The sequence below is a fragment of the Scyliorhinus canicula genome, chromosome 14 (genome assembly GCF_902713615.1).
Source record: "Scyliorhinus canicula chromosome 14, sScyCan1.1, whole genome shotgun sequence".
NCBI classification, from domain to species: Eukaryota; Metazoa; Chordata; class Chondrichthyes; order Carcharhiniformes; family Scyliorhinidae; genus Scyliorhinus; species Scyliorhinus canicula.
Window position 1 is genome coordinate 41,649,340 of NC_052159.1, and position 26,373 is coordinate 41,675,712.

Consider the following 26,373-nt stretch of genomic DNA (forward strand, 5'->3'; position numbering starts at 1 on the left):
CCCTTAATCCCTTTATTCTTCAAAAAACTATCTATCTTTACCTTAAAAACATGTAATGAAGGAGCCTCAACTGCTTCACTGGGCAAGGAATTCCATAGATTCACAACCCTTTGGGTGACGAAGTTCCTCCTAAACTCCTAAAAGGCTATGTTCCCTAGTTCAGCTTTCACCCGCCAGTGGAAACAACCTGCCCGCATCTATCCTATCTATTCCCTTCATAATTTTAAATGTTTCTATAAGATCCCCCCTCATCCTTCTAAATTCCAATGAGTACAGTCCCAGTCTACTTAACCTCTCCTCATAATCCAACCCCTTCAGCTCTGGGATTAACCTAGTGAATCTCCTCTGCACACCCTCCAGTGCCAGTACATCCTTTCTCAAGTAAGGAGACCAAAACTGAACACAATACTCCAGGTGTGGCCTCACTAACACCTTATACAATTGCAACATAACCTCCCTAGTCTTAAACTCCATCCCTCTAGCAATGAAGGACAAAATTCCATTTGCCTTCTTAATCACCTGTTGCACCTGTAAACCAACCTTCTGTGACTCATGCACTAGCACACCCAAGTCTCTCTGCACAGCAGCTTTAATATTTTATCGTTTAAATAATAATCCCATTTGCTGTTATTCCTACCAAAATGGATAACCTCACATTTGTCAACATTGTATTCCATCTGCCAGACCCGAGCCCATTCACTTAACCTATCCAAATCCCTCTGCAGACTTCCAGTATCCTCTGCACTTTTCGCTTTACCACTCATCTTAGTGTCATCTGCAAACTTGGACACATTGCCCTTGGTCCCCAACTCCAAATCATCTATGTAAATTGTGAACAATTGTGGGCCCAACACGGATCCCTGAGGGACACCACTAGCTACTGATTGCCAACCAGAGAAACACCCATTAATCCCCACTCTTTTCTTTCTATTAATTAGCCAATCCTCTATCCATGCTACTACTTTACCCTTAATGCCATGCATCTTTATCTTATGCATCAACCTTTTGTGTGGCACCTTGTCAAAGGCTTTCTGGAAAACCAGATATACCACATCCATCAGCTCCCCGCTCGGGGGTCGCGTAACTATTTGTAACAGACTGGTTCGTCAGTCTGAGTAGCTATAGCAGGATTAACAGGAGAGTCAAATCCAAGCAGGAGAATTGTTAACAGTTTAATAAATGTGTTAAAGCTATCTCCAAGTCTGAACCTTCCTTTGTCAGAGTGCACATCAAGGAAGCAGCTTAGGCTACGTCAAGAGCATTACAAAACACCTGCAGCAGCAAAACACCAGAAAAACATGTGTTAATTTGGTTCTCTGCCTACTTTATGCTGCATTCACAATTCCCGACAAAGGTTAGTAACTGTTGTTCACGTGACAACTGCTGGATATTTCAGCAATTACTGTTTTTTACGTCCACCAACATTGCTGTCTCTGGTACCGATTGCATGAAAGCTTCATTAAGCAGCCTAATTCTATTCAAATCAGAATGAACTGCAGCAGCCAAGTATTTGGCTATTCATTTATTTGCCTTCTCAAGGGCAATTATGGATGTGCAATGAATGCTGTCCTAGCCAGTGAACCCACATCCTGTAAAATGATAAAAAAAACAAATGAATACTGCATTTTGATTAACCACTAAACCCACTTATTTAGGCCATTAAAGACCATCAAGGTTATCATTGGAAAAATATCCTTTAAAAAGTACATTTTCTCCTACTAATGTATAATTTTTTAATGTATCTTTTTAAAAATTCATTTGTGTGATGTGGACAACACTGGCCAGACCAGCATTTATTCCCCTTCCCTAATTGCCCCGAGAAGGTGGCAGTGTAGGTGCGGGCACGGGGCAGAGGCACCTGCAATATATGTATGTGTGTTGAATGTATTTGATTGCACAATCTGTAGACACACACTAATCACAAATACACAGTAATAATGCACACATACTAACTATAATTATATACACTTACTAATATACATACCATCATATACACTAACAATCCCATATAATCCTAAATCCTGCTTCAAAGCGAACCATAGCAGTTTGTGAGGCACCATGAGGATTACGGCTAACGGACTTGACTATTTGTGAAACCTTGTTAGTTCCGATGGACATACATGGGAATGGCTTGTGCAGGGGATATCCCTTGTCAGCAGCTGCCTCTGAGGGGTGCTGCACCGAACCAAGGGCATTCGGGAAGTGGGGCCTCCACCTGTTTTAAAGCAGACCACGCAGTCCCATGATGCCTGGCAACCAATAATTGTTATTGAATTATATCCAGCTGACATGGGCTGCCTAGCTGTTTCCATAACTGTATAAAATGTTGATGATTTCATATGTCCAGCGGACAGACGCTTATATTTCCAGCGGACTGCTCCCCGCTAACAGAATAAAGTGTTTGACGTTGATACCTGAGTGTTGAGTGATTCTTCGAGATTCATTCCCGCTAACAGTGGTCAGCTGCCTTCTGAAAGTGCTGCAGTCCAGATGATGTAAACACACCCACATTTGTGTTAAAGAGGGAGTTCCAGGATTTTGGCCCAACGACACTGAAGGAACAGCAACATATTTCCAAGTCATGATGTTGAGTGGTTTGGAGGGAATGTTTCCAGGTATCTGCTGCTCTTGTCCTTCTAGATGGTACTGGCTGTGGGTTTGGAAGGTGTTGTGTAAGGAGCCTTGGTGAGTTCCTGCAGTGCATTTTGTAGATGGTACTGTGCATTGGTGGTGGAGGGAGTTAATGAAATATTGGTTATAAACTGTGAAGATTAACTAAAATAGCTTTTCTTTAGTTTTAGGTACAAACATTTTTGTAATTGTCATCTTTGTCTAATTAACTGTAGTGAAACAAATTATAGGTCAGGGTAATTTACTTATCTCTTTGCTATCTGGGTCGGTTATATTGCATAACGTAAAATAACATGATCAGTGCACTGTTCCCTTTAACTTCTAAACAATAATTTCCATATGGCTAGGCTTAGCATTGGAGAGCAGAATCATTATACAAATATGTCTAGTCCCTTACATTTACTCGCACAAATAACTAAGACACACTCTGATAGAGTACAGTGACTTTAAAGCTCAGTGATTTTAATGAATTCTTCTGAATTAATGATCCAAATGTCAAGGACAGTAAGATAAAACCATTTCAATAAAAATATATTGTGATCCACAACAAGGAGAACATTTATATGGTAACTGTGGAGACTATGGTGCGTTATTATATGGCTGGTTTTACAGACTGCGTAACTTGGCATTGGTGACGCAGATTTCAGTGTTGTCATGCCCTCATTAAATCTAGTTAGATCTTTGTAAATAATTGACTTTCCTTCCCCGCTTTCAAATGCTTGAGTTTACAGTTGCTATTGGTAATAGGTTAGGCCTGGAATAGTTTATAATTGCAGCCAGCCATCTCCTAAAGCAGATGCTAGGCCCTTTACATATTTTTGTGATTTGCCTGATGCCTGTTTAAGTGTCAGGCCCCAAAAGTAGGCTGCCCTGAATGCCACCAGAACAAGGATAAACAGGTCCACATGCTGTCTAAACAGCACTAGACTGCAGGCCACCACCAGAAAGGTACTGTAAAGAACTCCAATTGGCTTTATTGGTTGGCCAATTGGAGTATGAGCTCCCTCAATGATAGCTCATTGAGGGGGCCCATATAATCACCTGTGTAGGCTTTGTGAACCAGTCTTAAGTTGACTGGACTGCTAGCAGCACTGTTTGTAGCTGCTCCTGTAATATCGTTATTGTAAATAAATATTGGTGTGGTGACGGAACTCCTGCCTCCCGTGGATTACTACAGGTACGTTTGTTAAAAAAACTGAGCAATTGGCCGTTGATTAATATATATTAATGATGTGTCTGCCTGAGTCACACAGCCACCTCAATCCCTCCCATTAAAACTATTCCAAGACACTATTGGACCAGGAGATTAGCCATTCAATTTTAACTCCCATTCCAGCCGGTTTCAACTATTTTAAATCTCCCAGGGTTATTTCCACTGGAGTACATGAGGCTAAGAGAAGATTCAAAAGATATTTTTAATATATTGAAGGGATTTGATAGAGTATGTTTGAAACATGACTTCCTCTGGCTGGATGCTTGCCACAAAGGTCAGTTTAAATGAGGGAAGAGAGTAAGAGTAATTTCTTTAGATTAGGTGTGGTGGAAAATTGAAAGTTTTGCCATAGGAAATTAAGTCAAAAATTATGACTGGAAATAGAAGAAAAATATAGTAGAGAAATAGACCCAGTAATGGGGGGCGGAGCTTACATTAATGGAGTTTGTTTTTGATTAAACAAGCAGAGATTTGGTGCAGATATAATGGCCAAAGGGTGCGGTCATGTTCAATTGTTTTTTATTCCTGTTTTACTACTAGGTCTTTAGATCTATTTCCATATAAAAGGTTTGTTGTCCCAGATGCTGCTCCCAGCTTCCATGGCGAATGGTGCTACATACAGAAATAGATGCAGGTAATTACCTAGCCAAAAGTGAGATGCTGATGTTTTAGGAATCTATGTCTAAGGTCGCTGTTAGTTATTTCAGCGCTGTAATTTGCCTTGCTGTAGCTGCAATATAATATTTGTCTTATTTATCCAAAATGATGTTTGCATATAAAACCAGTCATTATGAATAAAAATAACTTGTTTATATATAATATGGATTTATAAATAAATGCTAACCGGTTTAGTTTCACCTATGTTTTAAGTATTCAGATCACTACTGTTCTGGTTTAAGATCTCGAACTGTAATTAACATACATCCTATATGCTCGTAGCTGACACAAATACAATAGAAGATCTAGAGAGTGCATAGTTCACTGAGTTTCAACAGATCACTATCATTTTAATGTGAATAAAGAATTGCTAATGTTTACAATCCTTAAAAGACATGCCTGTAAACTGTTGTACCAGTGAGCTGACCATGTACTTCAAGGCAATTTAACCTCTTGAATTGATCAAACAGACCATCACCTTATTCAATATGCTGATGTTTAGAATTTTTCACTTTAAGGTATTAGTAAAGCAAAGGCCTATTCTCAAATTGCAGAGTTCAATATGAGGAGTATCTGAATAATCAATTTACAAAGTAGGAATTGAATGAACTTCAGCAATCCCTTGAGCACCTCCTTTCCCAAAGTCCCCAATATAAATCCACTCTAAAAAGAATTACAGGGAGAAAAAATATAGCAAACCATTTGAATTAATCAATTGATTGTTTTGACAACCAAACACATCATTAAATTTAAAATACTGTTCTAGTATTTTTACAGATTATGCATAATATCATGTTTTGTTTAAAATAAAATATCTTGATATGGTCTTAACATTTCCTGTATCTCATTTGCTCTCTTTGCTATACAATTGATCCATATTCAGCGGCCTTGTTAGATAAGCCAATCTTCTGCTGCATAATGTTAAGAGCTTCACGTGCAAACCTAAATAATAAATCAAATGGATAAATGGCTGCTAAAATACCTTAACAGTTTGGTGTGGAGCTTGAATGTAGGGATCAGAATGTTTTAACAAAGCTTTTGCAGCCTTCACCTTTACTGGATGAAGTATTGCATGAGAGTTCATGTTCCCAGAAGCAATATTAAGCAAATAATGATCACACGTGAAAAATATGATTCAGCAGATATATCTTTGAACTGATAATCATCTTCCAATCTTAACACAAATGAAATGATATTTTCCCATTTTATCCTGCAGCTTGTTTCTGAGGCATGTTAAGAATTAGGAAAAATTAAGATTAAAAAATGAAATTGGGATAAAATAAAATGGGAATTGATAAGGGCAGCTGTCTGAAGGGGGTTTTGATATGTGCATTAGCATAACAGTGAGAAAAGCAAATGCCTACCTATGTAACTAGGGAAAGCAATGGCATATAGAAGAAGTAACTTCGGTGAAGAGAATTGACACTTCTATGCTAAAATGTCGGGACCACAGAGTGTGTAACATCAAAGAATGGTATATCCGTAGCACAATAACTGGACAAAGCAACACAGGAGAGGCAACTACCATCACAGCCACATCCAGCTTCAGAAAACAGTCTCCCCTAAAAACAAGTTATTGCTAAAAGGACAGCCGGCTAAAATCCAAAACTCAAACCAAAACGATTACGCCTTCACTGAAACTGAAGACGGTTTTCCCAAACGTGGACAAATAACCTGTGTATTGTAATTATCTGCTGGATTTGGCTCATAGAGTGGAATAATAGTGGATGCTGTTTGGGAATAAGGGGCATTTCAGCATTCAGGGAACATAGGTGGCTGGGAACAAAGGGGTAACTTCATAGAATACTGTGTGTATAGCCATCGGTGTAGTTAAGTGTATTGTAGTATATTATAGTCCTTCTTGTCGTGTGTTTTTTTTTAATCAATAAATGTTCTTTATTATTTGATCACAAAATGACTGAACCATTCTTCCCTGGTTTGCATATCTTGTCTCATGTTATGTCAAATTGGAAATATAGGCCACTACGAACCAGTATTCCAAGTTACCCTTCTGGGTTTTGGATTACCCTTGCATTTAACATCAGTGCCCAGTTCTCTTGGACTGCCTGCTGGTTACCCATTCCCTTTCTGCCTCCAGGCTCCGGTTTGACAACTTCTCTGAAGGTACTGTCCACGAGGCCCTCAGCCTTCCGGATGCACCAGTGACTTCAGCTGCCACTTGCGCTATGAAAGCCAGAGCTGAGGATTCCGCAGCTGGTGTAACTTGCTGCACATAATTGTCTCAGACACTGGGAGCATCATGACTTGCCGCATATAACAGAACATGTATCCCACACAACCCAGCCGTCCTGCTATAGTTTCAATGTACCTATGTTCTATTTACTTTATTTCACTTTGGTTTACTTACACTGGTTTATTTTACTTGACCTTGACCTGGCTTTACTTCTCCATGGCTTGTGTTTTTAAAAATTTAAATCTAAGTAGCCACTTCTTTTTAAATTAACGTGTTTTCTGACTTAGAAACTTAGAAACAGCACTTTCTCATCAACCAGTGAATTTATGTTTCTCTTCTGATGTCACTCTTGGATTTTCAACTCTGCCCTTTTTCCAGCTCTTGTCTGCTGGAGGCTAAGATAGAAGAAAGCAGACTAATTCCCGGGATGGTAGGACTGACACATGAAGACAGACTGGATCGACTGGCCTTGTACTCACTGGAGTTCAGAAGAATGAGAGGGGATCTTATGGAAACATAAAATCCTGACGGGACTGGACAGACGAGATGCAGGAAGAATGTTCTCGATGTTGGGGATGACCAGAACTAGGGGTCATAGCCTAAGAATAAGGGGTAAGTCGTTCAGGACTGAGATGTGGAAGACCCTCCTCTCTCAGAGAGTTGTGAACTTGTGGAATTCTCTAACCCAGAAGTCTGTTGGGTCCAGTTTGTTGGATAAATTCAGGAGGGAGCTGGCCGTGGTCCTTGTGGCTAAAGGGAACAATGGGTATGGAGAGAAAGCGGGAGTGGATACTGAATGTGCATGGTCAGCCATGATCATATTGAATTCTGATGCAGGCTTGAAGGGCCGAATGGCCTAAGCCAGCACCTATTTTCTATGTTTCTATACACAGGCACAGAGTTACTAAACAGGTCTTCACTCTTTGCCCAAGTCCACTCTGTCTGGGCTCCAACTACCAGAGCCCTGTGCTTTTTCCCCATTGGTTGGAGCTCATGCGCTCCCGCATGATAGGCCCCGAGCCAGTCACGTGGACCGTGAGTGCTCGCCCCTTAAAGAGGCTGCACTACCAAATCCTCTTCCCCTCCCTCCTTAAAGGCTCTCAAATACATATTTAGAGAACAGGTTATGTACAGTTACTATATACTATAAAACGGTTGAGAAACACAAGGGGAGAGAGTCCATAATAATTCATCATAATGTCAATCTTTTGGGGGATTTTCTGAGCCTCGTCCTCTAACCGGCTCCTCCAACTCTGAGGTAGTAATGCTGTCATCTATGAAAGATTGTCCTGAGATTAGACCACTATAGTAGGGGCATTCCCTTCTCCAGCTTCCTCCTGTCTCATGAGCAGAGCCTTCTCAGAACACATAGATTTCCTCTGCTCTGGCCCCACCACGATAGTACTGAGGAGTGGACATATTACAGAGAAGGAGGTGCTGGAAGTCTTAAAGTGCATCAAGGTAGATAAATCCCCTGGACCTGATGAAATGTAACCCAAGACTTTGTGGGGCCGAGGGGGGAAATTGCGGGTCCCCTAACAGAGATATTGGAATCGTTGACATCCACAAGTGAGGTGTCTGAAGATTAGATAGTAGCAAATGTTGTGCCTTTGTTCAAGAAGAGCCGCAGGGAAAAGCCTGGTGTCTACACACCGGGGAGCCTAACGTCTGTGTGGGTAAGTTGTTAGAAGGTATTTTGAGAGACAGGATCTCCAGGCATTTAGAGAGGCAAGGACTGATTAGGGACAGTCAGCATGGCGTTATGAGTGGAAAATCATGTCTTGCAAATTTGATTGAGTTTTTGAAGAGGTAACCAAGAAGTACATGAGGGCAGTGTATCACTGTGTGGACTTTGACAAGGTACCGCATGGTAGGTTGCTGCATGAGGTTAAATCTCACGGGATCCAGCTGAAATCGCCAATTGGATACAGAATTGGCTTAACGACAGAAGCCAAATGGTGGTTATGAAAGGTTGTTTTTCAAACTGGAGGCCTGTGACCAGCGGTGTGCCTCAGGGATCAGTGCTGGGTCCACTCTTAGTTGTGTTAATGATTTGGATGAGAATTTAGGAGGCATGGTTAGTAAGTTTTCAGATGACACCAAGATTGGTGGCATAGTGGACAGTGAAGAAGGTTATATAAGATTGCAACAGGATCTTGACCAATTGGGCCAGTGGACCGATGAATGGCAGATGGAGTTTAATTTGGATAAATGTGAGGTGATGCATTTTGGTAGATTGAATCGGGGCAGGGCCTACTCAGTTAATGGTAGGGTGTTGGGGAGAGTTATGGAACAAAAAGATCGATGAGTACAGGCTCATAGCTCCTTGAAAGTAGAGTCACAGGTGGACAGGGTGGTGAAGAAGGCATTCGGCATGCTTGGTTTCATTGGTCAGAATACAAGAATTGGGATGCCTTGCTGAAGTTGCAGAATACATTAATAAGGCCTCACTTGGAATACTGTGCACAGTTCTGGTCACCCTATTATAGAAAGGATATTATTGCATATTTTTTTTTTACATAGAATTTACCTAGAAAGAGTGCAGAAAAGATTTACTAGGATGATACCGGAACTTGATGATTTGAGATATAAGGAGAGGCTGGATAGACTGGGACTTTTTGCCCTGGAGCGGAGGAGGCTTAGGGATGATCTTAAAGAGGTCTATAAAATAATGAGGGGCACAGATAAGGTAGATAGTCAACATCTTTTCCCAAAGGCAGGGGAGTCTAAAACTAGGGGGCATAGATTTATGGTGAGAGATACAAAAGGGTCCAGAGGGGCAATTTGTTCACACAAAGGGTGGTGGGTGCCTGGAACGAGCTACCAGAGGCAGTAGTAGAGGCGGGTATAATTTTGTCTTTTAAAAAGCATTTAGACGGTAAGATGGGTATAGAGGGATGTGGGCAATTGGGACTAGCTTAGTGGTAAAAACTTGACGGCATGAACGAGTTGGGCCAAAGGGCCTGTTTCCATGCTGTAAACCTCTATGACTCTATGGCACTGCTGCCTCACAGCGCCAGGGACCCGGTTCAATTCCAGCCTTGGGTCACTGTTTGTGTGGAGTTTGCATTTTCTCCCCGTGTCTACGTGGGTTTTCTCTGGGTGTTCCAGTTTCCTCCCATAGTCTAAAGAGGTGCAGGTTAGGTGGGTTGGCCATGATAAATTGGCCCGTAGTGTCAGGGATGTGCAGGTTAGGTTATGGGATTACGGGAATAGGGGGAAGTGGGTATGGGTAGAGAGCTCATTTAATGTAGACTCGATGGGCCGAATGGCCTCCTTCTGCACTGTAGGGATTCTATGGATTCTATGATCTTTATTTAACAAGCTCAAATATCGCCTCATCTCACATCACTATGAGATCTATTTCCCAAATAAGCATTACTTATCTTACCAAATAGGATCAGTGAGGTAAATCCAAGTCACGCTGGCCAGGTGCTAACAGGGCCGACTACCGTTGCTGTGGTCTCTGGGCTTCAGCTCACAGTCTCTGGGGCTTCAAGCTCAGATTTCTTCTTTCCCCTTCCTGAGATGGTTGTTCCCAGGTGGCCGCTGCCATCGTTCTGTTCACCAATATATACCTAATTTCTCAAGAAGGTTTGTGACTCGGTACCTGCATTCCTACATGTAGCAAACCACCAAATCCTATCATTTCAGTAGATACGATCTCATTGTTCCAGTTAATCAAGTTATCTCCTGATGTCTGCCTCATCAGACAAGATCTTGTTACTTCAGTTATTAGGTTATCTTCTGAAGCAGCTGCAATCACCTGCGATGATATATCTGTTGAGCCCGTAGCTTGTTATGCCCATGTTTGGTTAGAGCCACTCAACTCTTTAGAGTTGGCCACTTTTTACCAGCATGCAATTTTGGCTGGCTACATTTCGCAGGTTGAGAGGAACAGCATTGAAATCTGTGTGGTCTCCGGCAACATTTCTCAATCGGTGCTTGGTTAGATGAACTGCCCATTCTGCCAGGCTGTTGGACTGTGGGTACAGGGGACCACTCATACTGTGCTCAAAGTCCCATGTTTGTGAGAAGTCCCTGAACTCCTTGGAGATGAACTGGCGAGCATTGTCTGTCATGATGCTCTGAGGGATGCCGTGTGTGGCAAAGTGAGGGGGATTATGACTGTGCTGCTCTTTATGTCTAGCCGGTGGTCGATTTTAAACCAACGAGAGTATGAGTCACTGGGACGAAGTGGTGTTTAGCATTCCATTTGAAGGCATCCGCCAGTGTGAGCAATCATGGGTGGTTCTTTGGCTTCATGTGGCTTGAAAAGGTTACATGGTGCGCACCTGGATACTTCTCTCTCCATGTCCGCATACATCGAGGGCCATTATAGGGATTCCATTGCTCTGCTTCTGCTTGCTTCCGGCTCTGATTACTCTTGGTGAGGTTGTTGGGTCTTTTACTTTGGCAGAGAGGTGGGGATAACTGGCCACACAATGTCAGTCCGACCTGTACGGTCAGCTCCTCTCTCACAGAGAGGAATGTGCAGAGCTTGTGTGGAATCTCCTTTGCGGATTCAGGCCAGCATTTCATAATGACATTGTAGAGCTGCCTGCAAGTGAGGTCTGTCTGTAGGGCATGTGAGACATCCTTAAATTGCTCAATTCAATGAGATGGATGTACCAGTGTGGTCATGAAGTCAATGTCCTCCTTACGATACAATCTGTCTGGACAGGGGTGGATAAGAAGGTTCTGAAGACGGCACCAACAAAGTACAACTCCTATCGCTTTGTAAACGACACTGAGGTTGTAGCACTGCAGCTTCAGCATCATGTACTGCAGTCGTGCGGACACGATGTGAAGAGGCTTTTTAAGGATAGTTATAAGCGGCTGACGATCAGTTTCAACACTTATGGGACGACCAAATATGAAGTCATTAAATTTCTGACAAACAAAACCAAGGGCAAGGAGTTCCTGCTCGATTTGGGCATATCAAGCCTCAGTGTCAGAGAGACCTTGATGCGAAGGCCATTCTGCCATTCTGGATGCAGACTGCATCAAGTCCGTGCTGGGAGGCATCTGCTGATAGGAATGCCGGTGCTTCGCCAAAGTATTGTAGCACCAGAGGGGCTGAGAATGCCTGTTTAAGTCTGTTGAACACAGCAGTGTGCTGCTCCTATTCCACATCTTGGTGGAGGAGCTGACAAAGAGGTCTGATGACATCAATATAGCAAAGAATGAACTTGGAAAGATAATTTGTAATACTAAGGAAGTGTTGCAGAGCATGCTTGTCCTGGGAATGGACTTCTGTCATATAACCATTGACTTGTCTGGATCTGGCTTCACACCACCTGCTGTGAGCAAGTAACCCATGTAGGGAACCTGATTGACACTGAATCTATATTTGTGGGGTTGAGCTTAAACCGTATGGTCCTGAATCTGCCGAGGACGAAACAATGTTGTGGAATTCTCTGTCGGCGAAATCCCCGGTCCATCGGCAGTGCACCCATGACCGCGCATTTCCCGACGGCTTAGGGTGGCCCACAATGGGAAACCCCCATTGGCTGGCTGCGGGAAAGGAAAATCCCGGTATCGGCGGGGGCGTGCCACGCAGGAAATCGCAGCTGGCAGACCGGAGAATGCCACCCCTGTACTTTGATTCTCTGTTCCTTCATGCCGGCGGGATTCTTGAGTACCACTGCGGTGAATGGAGATTTAGCTGAGGGCCAAAATCTCCGTCCTCGCTGGATGCGAGAATCACAATGGAGAATCCTACCCATGTATTGTGTTCTTGCACTGTATGTCTCCAGACCAGGATGTCATTAATCATGATTTCGAAGGGTTGTCCTGCAAAGAGTTGCTCCATGAACCATTGGAAGACCTCACTGCCAGTGGAGATCCCATAGGGCATACGGAGGAAATAGTATCTGCCTGCTGGAGATATAAATATAGTGAGATTCGAGGATTTTTCATTTAATGGGATTTGCCAGAACCCAAACTTTGCATCTAAGATGCTGAAAACCTTGGCATTGGGCTAGGGTTAGGGATGAACATCTATAACCTGTTCAACCATCTTCATCGTGTGATGAGATCTGAGCAATGACTTGCTTAGGTGAACCAGATCACTGCAGATCCTGACAATACAGCCGAGCATTGCTGAAACTCTGTGGTCTTGTCTATGAAGGCTATGACACCCAGTGTAGTCATCCGGTCCAGCTCATTGACTATTTCCTGCTTCATCACAAGAGGAACTCTTCTCAGAGCACTGATGCGCGGGTGGTACCGAGTCATTTAACCTCATATGATTTATTACATATTACTTCCCAATGACGTCGCAGTTGAATAGGTCTTTATATTTTATCGTATCTGGGGCTTGTTGCGGCAGAGTGTGTACGTCTAGCCAAGATGGATTAACCTCAGTGTGATGCTGTCCCGAAGACCCAGCAGCAGCTTTATGTTTTCGTCAATAACATGAAACGGAAGCTGCCCTGCGTATAATGGACAGTGGCCACATCTTCTGTACAGATGTCTGCCATACCCCACGAGGTCCACCTGAATGTTAGGACCTTGTGCAGCATGTGGGTCAATTTCCCGTAGCAACTGCCCGGGCAGCATGTTGCACTTTGTTTCAGTGTCGATTTGCACTTTTAGTTTTGCTTTGCTACAGGTAATGTTTAATGTGGTGAAAATCTCAACCTTCTCCGTAATGGTGTTGACACTCTCGCAGTAGAGTGTTGTTGGAGTTTGTGGTTTGGTTACTCTTCTGACTGCACACCAATTCATTTACCCTGTTTGTGCTCTGAACTCTGGAGGATTGACCGGCTGCAGGGTAGCTGGTGGCATAGGTAAGCTGCTGTGGCTTGGAGCAGCCACATTTTGCACAATAGTTCCAGGTTCCACATTTGTTACTGCATTTACCAAGTGTCAAACATGTAGTTCTGCTTTGTGAGTATTGGCCTCTGCAAATGGAGCAGGGCGTGCTCTATACTGCAAAAACTTCTGTTTCCTGCATCAACTCGTTGCTGCTTCTTTCTGACTACTCATTCAGCATACAGATGCTGATGGCAGATTTCAGCATTAGATCTTGGACTCCACAGACAATACGATCTCTTGCTAGTTCATTGGTGAGGGCGCTAAACATGCATTTCTTTGCTAGGATTTTTAGAGTTGCGGCGTACAACTGAATAGATCCATTAAATTTTTGGTTGGTGGTACTGAGCATTGTGTCTATCCAATATTGTTCTTTACTGGCAAGCACATGTGCTTGAACTTCTTTTTCAAAATATCTCGGAATCCTCCTTTTCTTTCTCCGTTTGAAAAAACAAAAGACTCAAATTTCTCCGCCTCAGGACACGCTAAATTTAAGAGAGTGCACACCTGTATCTTCTCAGATTTGTCTAATAGGCTGGCACCACAATAGATAGGCCAATCTTTTTGGAATTTTGCCAAGTTACCCGCAGTGTTTTCGTCAAACACGAGTGGGTCGATGCGGTGAAGTCTCTGTGCCATTCTACCAACTCTTGACAACTTGTAAAAGTACTGGGTTGCAATAACTGGCGATCAGGGATTAGCAACAATAATTGTTTATTGATAATACTGAGCAGCTCTTACATTCATGTGTCTGCCTGTGCACAGGGGAGAACACCCACGTTCCCGACACGTGTCATCCCAGCTTCCACGTGACCACCCGTTCTTCCGGAGTAAAACTTAACTTTGGCTGGAATGTAAAAAAATAATCAGCCATTGCTTTTTCCTTTCCATTGATTGGTGCAGCATATGACAATCTGTTGCCACCTATTTTGTGCCCCACTGAAGTTGAATTTCACACCCCATGAGTTATAAGTCGTGGTTACTATTGATCTGAAGCCTTGTCCATATTTGGAGTCACATCTGCACTGGTCAGTTTCACTAAGATTGTGGCAGACATCATTGCATTTGCTTCATTAATAGCCCATAGGCGGATTTTATTAACCTGGAAGTCCCCCAAGCCAGCCAATGTTTCATCCTGGTTGCAAGACTTAACATCATTTCTATATTTGGAGCAGATTAAGTATACCAGAAGAGGATCCACTGAGATTGTTTTTATAGATAGCAGCTATTTGTCTCGTTCTTTAAAGAGTTAATTCCTGTCGACTATTAATGTTACTGTTTTTTTGTATAGTTTTTGTTTGTTTGCTTATTGGACGGGGAGTTGCGTTATGGTATTGTATTTTACTTTGTTTCCCCGCTCCTTTCCTCTTTTGGAAATCAATAAAAAGAATTTACAAGAAACAAAGTCATGGTTTATTCTATTGCTGCATCATTGAGAAAATAAAGTTAAGCTAAATTACTTTCTAATTGTTTCCAAAGCTTTGACCCATCAAAGGTCTACTAATAGAATTCATTTGCCAGCTTTGTGTAGGTATCGAGAGCGTCTACTGTTGATGCCCCATATTGGCAATTTCTGCATGGATTGGGAAAGGGAATGTGAGCAGCGATTAATGGGTCCAGTTTTAGTTGAGTTTCACCTCCATTATACTTAGATCCAGACAAAAATGAATGAAGTCCATCCCTTTGCTGCAAAGGGCACTGACAGAGCGCTGACTTAGACAGTGAGGTGCATTAGTTGTAAAAAGTGTACAATTAGCCAATGGACTTGGAAGTGCCAGAGCCTGGCATAGGGGGCATGAAGGGACATAGAGGGATTCTGGAAGGACTGAATGCTACTATTAGTGTTCAACACTGTATCCAGGGATACTTGTGGCAAGTCGAGTGCCTGAAATGGTCAGCTGGCATGTAGTGCACCCATAGTTCAGCTGAAAAGGAAATTAGAAGAAAAGGATTGAAATATTGAAATATTGGGATTGCACAAATCGAGGTGCTGCACTCTGAGAGAGTATGGCCTGTATTTCACGTTTGAGGCAGATAGAGACAGTGGGATAAATTCCTGAGACGGGATACTCCGACCCCCTGCCGGGTCGGAGAATCGGCGGGGGCAGGCGTCAATCCCGCCCCGCCATGTCCCGAAGTCTCCACCACCAGAGATTCGGCCGGGGCGGGAATCGCACCGCGCCGGTCGGCAGCCCCCCCCCCCCCCCCCTCCCCCACCCCCGGTGATTCTCCGGCCCGCAATGGGCCGAAGTCCCGCCGCTTAAACCCTCTCCCGCCGGCGTGGATCAAACCAACTACCTTACCGGCGGGAGCAGGCGGCGCGGGCGGGCTCCGGGGTCCTCGGGGGTCGCGGGGCGATCTGGCCCCGGGGGGTTCCCCCACGTTGGCCTGGCCCACGATCGGGGCCTATCGATCGCCGGGCGGGCCTGTGCCGTGGGGGCACTCTTTTCCTTCCACCTTCGCCATGGTCTTCACCATGGTGGAGGCGAAAGTAACCCCCTCCCCTGCGCGTGCGCGGGGATGACGTCAGCAGCCGCTGACGCTCCGGCGCATGCGCGGACTTCCGCCGGCCGGCGAAGTCCCTTCGGCCCCGACTGGCGTGGTGCCAAAGGCCTTCCACGCCAGCCGGCGGGACGGGAACCACTCCGGCGCGGGCCTAGCCACTCAAGGTGAGGGCTTGGCCCCTAAAGGTGCGGAGACTTCCGCATCTTTGGGGCGGCCCGACGCCGAAGCGGTTCACGTCACTCCATCAAGCCGGGACCCCCTGCCCCGCTGGGTAGGGGAGAATCCTGGCCCTGGTTCGGCCCACCTGCCTCAGGAGATAGTGCCCGCAAAGGCGGGATCTTCATTGCTGAGGCCAATTTCGAGCTGGAGTCAGGCAAGTCGACCTGAGAGGAGGTGAGGAATCAGCCACAGGAGCTGACAGCTGCTGAGGTGGACTTTTTAAAAGTGGAGAAAATGCACAAAGGTCCTGCATCCCTCATCCCTCAACCCTTACACCCCTTTCATCTTCCAAACACGCCCCATGAACTATCCATGCATCGCATGACCCCAGCCACCCCACTCAGGCTCCTCATGACTCTTGCCAGCTTCAGTCCTTCCAGCCACCCACCAAGTCCCTTCATGCCCCCTATACCAGGCTCTGGCACTTCGAAGTCCATTGGCTAATTGTACACTTTTTACAACTAATGCACCTCACTGTGTAAGGTGGAATGTTGAAAATAATTGCTCGGGGAAAATGTAATCCAATGATCACTTTCTCCTATGACAAAACAATCTGGACTGCAAGTTAATAAAGGTGTCAATCACCCAGGTCCTTTGAAGCTTCAATGGGGAATGGGGAATGAGGGGACGTAGGGGGTGGGTCGAAGGGCAGAGCTTTGCAGAGGTGAATAAGGAGACATGGGGTTGGATGGAAGGGCAGAGGCTGGCAGTAAGGACATGAGAATGATTTTTTGAACTTGCCTTTTAAAAGATCACCTGATGCAAATTAGGGTTCACGATTCCTCTATGGGGCCGTGACCAGGGGCGGGATTCTCCAACCCCCGCCGTCCTCCAAATTCTCCGGCCCCCAAAAAGTGGCCCAGCATGAGTCGCACCGCCCGCCGCGGAGAATGGCGGGGTCCGGCGCGATTCAATGGGCCCCGGGGCTGCCCAAATTCTCCGGCCCGTGATGGGCCAAAGTCCCGCCCGTTTTGTGCCAGTCCCGTCGGCGTAAATTGGAGTAGGGGTCCTTACCGGCAGGACCTGGCGGCGTGGGCGGCCTCCAGTTTTTGAGCGGGCAGGGGGAGGATCTGGCCCTGGAAGGTGCCCCCACGGTGGCCTGGCCCACGATCGGGGCCCAGCAATCCGCGGGCGGGACTGTGCCATGGGGGCACCCTGTCCTTCCGCACCAGAGGCTGTACCAGTCCGCTATTCCCGGTGCGGAAATGAACCCCTCTGCTCATGCCGCCAGCACACGCTGGCGCTCCCGCACATGCGCCAACTCGTATCGGCCGGCGGAGGCCCTTTGGCACCGGGTGCCAAACCCCATTCCCACCAGCCGGCAGGGCTCAAACCACTCCGGGCGGGCCTAGCCCCTGAAGGTGCGGAGGATTCCACACCTTTGGGGCTGCCCAACGTCGGAGTGGTTCACGCCACTCCGTCCCGCCGGAGTTGCCCGTCCCGCCGGTTATGGAAGAATCCCACCCCACGACTCTTCAAAAACCTGGCCCAACTCATCAAAATTGCAGAGGACTAGGACATCGCCTATCTCTGCAAAACAACCAGCCAGGTCAGAAGTGGCGGATCCGGGATTCTGACAGGAAACAGCCTGCATCCTTCAAAAGCACTCCCAAATAAGACACAGCCCAGAAATGGGATTGGAAATCTCGGAATTGGGACCTGTCCTCCTATTTAAAGGGCTTCCGACTCAACCGGATTTGGTGAAAATCCAAGCCAATGTCTCAGCATATTTCAGGTGCACGGTCTGCGGTTTTATGTTTATTAATTTTAATGACAAGAGAATCACTAGTTACATCCCAACACTTCCTGTGAAGCCTTCCTACAAACTCCATTCCATAGAAACGGCCAGATTTCAGAACCACAATTAAATGTTTTGCAACTATATTCCAATCTTGGCACAATGTTTCAGAGCTTAACATTGCAAATATGTTATTAAATATGTCAGTGAAATCAAGAAGATTGAGAAACAGGTGAGTTTGTTGAGGCAGAGAATTCAAAATTCAGAAAATGAATTTAGGGATTCTGGACCATTCACCCACCTAAATTCTACTGTAAACGGGTGCATAACAAAATATATAATTTTAAAATCATTGCAAAAAGAAAACCAAAATAATTGTTATCTCAAGTCCAATGCACTTCGAGGCCCTATGGCAGCTGGATTCTAAATCAAACAAGAATTTCTCTTTTCCTGCCAATCCCTTTGGCTGTTTGTCTGATTATTATGTTGCATGAGGGTTTGATGTAGCAATTGCAAAGCTTTCAAATAATTTATATTACTCAATTGCTTCATGCAACTGCTTAAGTTAGAAGCTTTTGATAAAATCACAATGGCTTTGATTATCAAGTTAACTGAATTTTGTTTGTTGGTTTGCCTGGGATAATCACTTCTAACAGATATTTGCAGCCCTATTTCCATTGATCTCTTGGACTGATTTCCATTGCAAATGCAGAGTATACAATATTTTTCAAATAAGACAGTTAAGTGTACATAAGGGCAATTTAATTCTCTGGGACAGAGAAAAAGAGCAATTCAATAGTGGAAAAGCATCAGACAAAAAGTCGAAACTACTGCTCGAGTCAATTCAGAAAATAAACAAACAGGTTTGGAGTCAATAACATGTATCAGACCATTTGTCACCAATTTAATTTGTATTAAATCAAACTACTAAACCAAGAATCAGAATCATAGAATAATGCAGCATCGAAGGAAGCCATTTACTCGCTCAAGTCTGCTTGCCTTTTTCAAAGAACAATTAGGTTATTTCATTTTGCCTCTCTTTCTTATACTCTGCATTTTTTTCTGCTGAAATATTTATTCAATTCCCTCTTGAAGGAGACCACTGAATCTGTATCAATCTGACTGGGAGACAGTGCATTCCAAATCTTATTCGTTTTGTGTGAAAAAATGCTTTTCCTCATGCTGCCTCTGGTTCTTTTGCCAATCACTTAAATCTGTGTTGTCTCTTCATCGACCTTTCAAATATTGGAAACAGTTTCTCTTTATTTGCTCTATCTAAACTGTTCATGACTTTTTAACCATGTCTATCAAATCTCATCTTAGCTATATCTGCTCTAATGAGAAGAACCTCAGCTTTTCTAGTGCATCCTCATAACTAATTCCTCAGTCCAGGAATTTGCCTGGACTGGATGCACATGGGACAGACATGAGGCACATGCTTCCATCTGTTTACTGCAGCTTATTTCTTTCTACAACAGCCTGAAGCTAGAAGCTAAACCTTCAAGGGAAACACTTCACAACAAACTGGTTGACCAGGGTGTCTTACGCTCTAATCACCTGCCTTCGGCATGTTGGAAGCATTTGCAGGTTGATAATCAACCCGTTTGGCTGCGTTATGAACACATCTTCTGTGGCCATCAAGTCCTGGAGTGGGACTCGAACCCAGAACTTCTGGCTCAAAGGTAGGGACTCCACCCATGGCACCACATGACCACCCAGCCCTGGAACTATTTGAATAAATTTCTTCTGTACCATCTCCAAAGCCTTGACACCCTTTGCTGGAATGTGCTGCCTAGCATTGGGCACAATACTCTAGCTGGGGCCAAACTAGTGTTTTGTACATGTTTGGCATAACTTCCTGCCCCTTCAAAAATTTGTGCATGAACAATCCCAGTTCTCTCTTTTCTTGCACTCCTATAAAATGGTACCATTTATCTTACATTATCTCTTCTCATTCTTCCTATCAAAATATGTTACCTCACACCGTTCTGCTTTGAATTTCATCTGCTCTGTTGTTGCCCATTCCACCATCCTACATCCTCTTTGATTGTACGACCTTCCTCAATGTTTACTACACTCCCAAGTTTTGTGTCATCTGCAAACTTTGAATTTGTGCCGACAGCCAAAGATTCAAGTCATTAATATCTGTCAAAACCAGTAGTGATCCGCGTTCTGAACCATGGGGAACTCCACTGTATATCTCCCACAAGTCTAAAAAACTGCCATTCACCACAACTGTTTTCCATCCCTTAAGCAATTTTGGATCCATGTTACTAATGCCCCTTTATCTTATGGGTTCAATTTTGCTAACAATTTCAACACATGGTACTTTATCAAATGCCTTTTGGAAGTCCATCCACATAACATCAGCTGCACCTCCCTTATCTACTCTCTCTGTTACCTCATCAAAAGCCTCAACATAGTTAGTCAAACACAATTTTCCCTTAACATAACATAATAAATGGTTCTCATTTATTAATATGAGGCAATGCATTTGGGCAGAGGAGGTAGGGAGAGGCAACAGAGAATTTATGACACATGTCCAAAAAGTGCGCAAGTAAGGTGGCAGAACAGAGTAACGGGTAAAGCTTGTGGAATCTCGGGTGATTCCCCAGCCCACCTTCAGGGTACTCTCCCCCCCCGGATACATTGCCTTGGACCTCAGAGGTTACAGCACTTTGTCCAAGCGGCTGTTATTTTCTCTCAGGTTATTGTTTCTAAAAAAGCAATGTTAAATTGGCTGTTCGGTCAATGCCAAGCTTATCTTTCTCCCTTTTTGAAGAGGGATATAACATTTGAAATTTTCCAACTCTTTAGCATCATCCTTATAATCTAAGGACCATTGGATGGTTGTGGCCAGCACCTCCACAATTTTGAACCTTAGATCTCTCAGCAACTTGGAATGCAGTCCATGAGGCTGGGTGACTTATGAGAACATTAGAACATGTTAAGAGCAGGAGTAGGCTAGTCAGCTCTTTGAGCCTTCTCCGCCATTCAGTAAGATTGTGGCTGATCTTCTGTCTCAGTTGTACCTTCCTGTACCATCTCTGGACTTTGTATACAATCAATCTCTTTCTCCTGGTCTCATGCCAATATGGTCAAGCCCTTATCCAGAGACTGTGACCCTATGTACTAGACTCTCCAACTAGTGGCAACATCCTCCCAGCATCTACCCTGTCAAATCCCTCAAAAACGTTCTATGCTTCAATGGGATCACCCCTCATTCCTCTAAATTCTAGGCCCAGACTTGTCAATCCCACATTGCAAGAGAATATCCTCATCACAGGAATCAGTGTGCTGACTCATCGCTGCGCTCTTTTTACCCTTCCTTAGGCAAGGTGATCAAAACTGCACTCAATGCTCCAGCTGTCATTTTACCAAGGCTTTCTACAATTTGTGGTGAACAAAAAAACAAAGAACAAAGAAAATTACAGCACAGGAACAGGCCCTACCAGCCTGCGCCGATCCAGATCCTTTATCTAAACCTGTCTCCTATTTTCCAAGGTCTACTTCTCTCTGTTCCCCACCCGTTCATACATCTGTCTAGATGCATCTTAAATGATGCTATTGTGCCCGCCTCTACCACCTCCGCTGGTAAAGCGTTCCAGGCACCCACCACCCTCTGCGTAAAAAACGTGCCACGCACATCTCCCTTAACCTTTCCCCCTCTCACCTTGAAATCGTGACCCCTTGTAACTGACACCCCCACTCTTGGGAAAAGCTTGTTGCTATCCACCCTGTCCATAACTCTCAATTTTGTCAACCTCAAGCAGGTCCCCCCCTCAACCTCCGTCTTTCCAACGAAAACAATCCTAATCTACTCAACCTTTCTTCATAGCTAGTGAGATTTACAGTGAGATTTATTTACTCTTATACTCCAATCTCTGCAATAAATGTTAGCAAATCATTTGCTTTCTCATTTGCTTACTGGACCCACATGTTAGCTTTCTGTGATTCATGTACAAGGATTGATTGGGAGATGCTGTACACATCTCTAGGGGGCCCTGAAATGATCCGGAAGCATTGAAATTAAGGATAATGGTGGCATTGAGAGCCACTGGCAGCAGGTGACCAACTGGAACTCACCTCCTCCGCCGTCATGGCACACAGATTGGAAACACCATTTCGGGGAAGGGACAGTCTTTGGAAACACTGCTGCTTCAACATCGAGAAGTAGCTCATCTTTAATCTGTAGACCCTGGCCATCAAATACCCTGAACTCTATACTGGTACCTGCTTGCGATCCTGTCTGCAACATCCTGACACTTCCCCCTCATGGGGGTGGCTCTGAAGATGACCAGGATGTTGCTGCTGTCCTGATCCCTGTGCCTGCACTATCCCACCTGTAGTAATCCACGGGAGGCAGCAGTTCCGTCACCACACCAATATTTATTTACAATAACGATATTACAGGAGCAGCTACAAACAGTGCTGCTAGCAGTCCAGTCAACTTAAGACTGGCTCACAAAGCCTACACAGGTGCTTATATGGGCCCCCCTCACCCCCAAGGTCCGAGGAATTCCTGCCAGCTGGCATTCCTCTGAGCTTCTTCCTGCTCCTCATGTCTGGGTCTGTCACCTCTGTGTCGTCCGCCGGGTTGTTCTCTGAAATGGGCGGGGTGTACCTTATAGGTGCCCGTCTTTTCCTTAACGACCTCCTTGGAAGTTGTTCTTCCTCCTCCTCGGGGAGAGGTGTCGCGGCGGCCTCGTCGAACGTGTCCATCTCTGACTCTGACGAATGGATGACGGGGTCTGGCGGGTCAAGAAATTCGTGACTGACTCCCTGTCTTCCCGCTTCGCTGTGTAGAATCTGTACCTACGCAAAATGAGGGGTGGTTTTGGGTCATAGTGCTCTTTCATCAATTCCGTTACTTCTTGGAAAGTTTTCATGTCCAGCGCATCGGGATAAGTCAGACTACGTATAATGGCGAAAGCTGAGGGTCCGCACGCCGACAGCAGGATAAGCCGTCTCCTTTCGTCCGTCTGTATATCATTTGCCCGGAAGAAGTAACACATTCTCTCCACATACCGGGTCGAATGCCTCTAACCTCCCAAAAAACGGCATTTTTAAAATGGCAAGGCTTACCCTCCAAGTGCGGCAGCTGGTCTCTGCAAAATTCTTAGTTTACCTCGTTGCCACTGTAGTAATCCACGGGAGGCAGGAGTTCCGTCACCATACCAATATTTATTTACAATAACGATATTGCAGGAGCAGCTACAAACAATGCTGCTAGCAGTCCAGTCAACTTAAGACCGGATCACAAAGCCTACACAGGTGCTTATATGGGCCCCCTCAATGAGCTATCATTGAGAGAGCTCATACTCCAATTGGCCAACCAATAAAGCCAATTGGAGTTCATTACACCACCAATCAGATTCCTCGCAGGAAGGCCACCTCCTGAATGGATGATGTGCATACCATCTGGCAAATCTTGTTGTCTGGGTCATCCTGCCAGTAGTTGTTGCAGTGCTGCCCGGGCCCCAGATGAGGGGGCATGGGAACCACCACCACGTGGAAGATACCTCTCCAAACCACTCATAACTCTGACTTGGGGTTGTTCCTTCACTGTCACTGGGTCAAATCCTGGAACTTTCTCCCTAACAGCACTGTGTGTGTACCTACATCACATGGACTATAGAAGTTCAAGATGACAGCTCACCACCGCATTCTCAAGGGAAATTAGGGATGGGCGATGAATGTTGGCCTGGGCAACGATGCCCACCTTCCCTCTGTGAATAAAGAAAACATACGCTCAAAATTTGATTTGGATATAATTGAAGTTCAATTAAATTTGCAATTTGATGGGAATAAGAGGAAGGTAAACATCCAGGGTAGGATTCTGCGTGAACCAGCGGGGCGGGCAACTCCGGCGCGAAGGAGTGGCATGAACCACTCTGGCATCGGAATCCTCCGCATCTTCAGGGGCTAGGCCGGCGCCAGAGTGGTTTGCGCCGCACCGGCCAGCGGGGAAGCGGCTTGGCACCACGCCAACCAGTGGTGAAGAGTCTCCGGCGGCCGGCACGAGTTGGCGGATCCACGGGAGCGCCAGCATGTGCTGGCGTCATCTCAGCACATGCGCAGGGGGGTTCATCTCCGCGTCGGCCATCGCGGAGGACCACATCGGCCGACGCGGAAGAATAGAGTGCCCCCATAGCACAGGCTCGCCCACGGATCGGTGGGCCCTGATCACAGGCCAGGCCACCATGGGGGCACCTCCTGGGGCCAAATCACCCCGCACCCCCCCGAGGACCCCAGAGGCTGCCCGCGCAGCCAGGTCCCACCGGCAAATACCTGGTGTAATATACGCCGGCGGGACTGGCCGAAAACGGGCAGCCACTCGGCCCATCACGGGCGAGAGAATCGCCAGGGGGGGCGCTGCCAGTGGCCGCCAACCGGCGCCTCGCGATTCCTGCCCTCGCCAAATACCCAGCGTCAGAGAATTCAGCAGCCGGCCGATCTGGGTTTAGTAAACCTGCTGAAATTGTAGCTCAATTGACTCCCACATCCCCCAAGCTCCTTCTCCTAGCATACAAGCAGAAAGTTAAGCGGGAAAATCCGGAAAAGAAGGTTGTCCAGTGCTGGTCCGAGGCACAGAAGAGCTTCTACTTGACTGCTTGGAGTTATTGGACTGGTCCATAGTCAAGAACTCAGTGACCAACCCAAACGATAATGCCACCACCGCCACAGACTTTATCAGCAAGTGTGTAGAGGATTGCATGCCAAAGCAGGTAGTACGTATGTTACCGAATCAGAAACCATGGTTTAATTGGGAGATTCACTCTATACTGAAGGCCAGGGCTGAGGCATTCAAGAAAGGTGACCCTGATCTATACAAAAAATCTAAGTACGACCTCCGGAAAGCCATCAGGGATGCCAAGAGACAATAAGAGACCTAAGCTAAAGTTACAGGTTAACGCCACAGACTCTCGTCGGTTGTGGCAAGGCTTAAACAACATAACGGGCTACAAAGCAAAGCCAAGTAGAATCTCTGGAAACAACGCACCCTCCCAGATGAACTCAATACATTCTATGCTCGTTTTGAGCCAGAAACCAATAAACCGTTGTCAAGTTCCATAGCATCCTCGAGCACACCCATACCCACTGTCACAGCTTCCAAAGTCAGTTTGGCCTTCTTGTAAGTGAACCCTCAAAAGGCCACGGTCCTGACGGAGTCCCTGGTCATGCACTTAGATCCTGCATGGACCCACTGGCAGGTGTGTTCGCGGATATTTTCAACCTCTCCCTACTCCGTTCTGAAGTTCCCACCTGGTTCAAGAAGACCACCATCATACCAGTGCCAAAGAAGAACCAGGCAATGTGCCTCAATGACCAATGCTCCATGGCCTTGACATCTATCATTATGAAGTGCTTTGAGAGGTTGGTCTTGAGGCACATCAACTCCATATTCCCAGAATGACTTGATCCATTGCAATTTGCAACAAACAACAAGACCTCCACGATAGTCCTCAATACCGGGGCTCCCAAGACTGCGTTCTTAGCCCCCTACTATACTCCCTATACACAATTGACTGTATGGCAAAATCTGTCTCCAACTCCATCTGCAGGTTTGCTGATGACATGACCGTAGTAGGTTGGATCTCGAACAACGATAAGTCAGAATGCAGAAGGGAGGTAGAGAACCTAGTAGCGTGGTGAAACAACAACAATTTCTCCCTCAACGTCAGCAAAACTAAGGAGCTGGTCATTGACTTCAGGAAGAGAAGTATCATACATACCGCTGTCTGCATCAATGGTGCTGAGGAGAAGATGGTTGACAGCTTCAAATTCCTAGGTGTTCACATCACCAACTATCTGCCCTGGTCCAACCATGTGGACACTACGACCAAGAAAGCATAACAGTGACGATACTTCCTCAGGAAACTAAGGAAATTCAGCATGTCCACATTGACTCTTTGATGGACTTATAGCAAGCATCCTATCTGGCTGTATCACAGCCTGATATGGCAACTGGTCAAGACTGCAAGAAATTACAGAGAGTCGTCGACATAGTCCAGTCTATCACGCGAACCCACCTCCCATCCATTGACTCTGTTCATACCTCCCGCTGCTTTGGGAAAGCGGGCAGTATAATCAAAGACCCCTCCCACCCAGGTTATTCTCTCTTCTAAACACTTCCATGTTGGGCAGTCGATACCGCCTGGCAAGCACAGTTCCGGCCGAGTACCCACAAGGCACGCAGGAATTTGGCTTGTGATCCTCCGGGGCGTTGTCGCCTCGTGGCAAGGAGGTGCCTGGCCTACACCTCGTTTACTGCCTTTACGTACTGTCCCTTCAGCAGCATTATCGCCTCCGTATACGAAGAGGCGTCTCTGATGAGAAGGAAACCTTGCGGGCCCACCCATGTGTTGAGTATTTAAAGCTTTTGGAGGTCAGTGG